Source organism: Propithecus coquereli, unplaced genomic scaffold (genome assembly GCF_000956105.1).
Source record: "Propithecus coquereli isolate 6110/MARCELLA unplaced genomic scaffold, Pcoq_1.0 Scaffold75, whole genome shotgun sequence".
Lineage (NCBI taxonomy): Eukaryota > Metazoa > Chordata > Mammalia > Primates > Indriidae > Propithecus > Propithecus coquereli.
In genome coordinates, this window is record NW_012153618.1 from 1,209,545 (window position 1) to 1,210,572 (window position 1,028).

Genomic DNA, 1,028 nt, shown 5'->3' on the forward strand with positions numbered 1-1,028 from the left:
GTGAGCCACCGTGCCCGGCCTGGCATGGCATCTTAATGTACTGAAAGAAAATACGCATATTTAATTAAACATTCACCAAAGTTTTAGGCAATAAGCTTTTTGTAGAAAACAAGGATGGTGGAGACTTCTGATTTTATCTTTTAATTATCATGCGTAATATATGATTTATAATTGTTTCCTGGAATGGTGAAAAAAAAAAAAAAGGAAAGATTGCAAATTTTTCTGGCATTCTACAGAGGTTTCTCGAATAGTAAGCCTACAGCTTCCATGATCACCTTAGTTTTTATTCACTCTTAAGCTTAAAATCATAAGACTAATATTGTATATCAAATTCTTTTTAACATTAAAAGTGGTTTAAGCAATAAAACATAGGTTATCCTGAACTTAATTCATTAGTAGTAATAACATGGTTGTATTTATTTTATCATCTTTGCTCTTATTTTTTCATCTGGTCAGAACATCACCTACCCAATTATTGAGACACATGAACTGAGGTACCTGGGTTAAAAATTTGGGACCAAAATATGTCAGAGATTCAAAACCAGGACACAGAATCTGAGGACTAACTAGGTGCTTCCAGAATGATTCTACCTGAGTTACAGGTGAGAAAGCCAAGCCCTTCCTCACAATCACTATGGCAAAAGGAGTTCATGAGCTTCACTGAGATAAAGTGACCTCACCCAGGTTTCCTGGGAATCAGAGTAATCCTCTTATCCAGGCTCTTCATAACTTCTCTTGGCATCTGTCCCCATAGGCTGATTGAAATGATGGATTCCCAGTCGGTGGGGACAACTTTTCCTCACTACTTGCTTTGTTTCTCTGTTTCTTCCATGTTCTTCTCATCCATGTAAAACGCTGAAGAAAATGACGGTCTCCAAATAGGGTGTTAAAAAAATTGACTGCCACATTAGAAAAAAAATTTTTTTCCTTGGGGCCGTGGTGTTTTATTACAAAAATAGAATAAAAACTTTGAAAACAAAACGATCCTTTCTAATTAATGAAAAATTTGTTATTTTTTATTGTTTTCT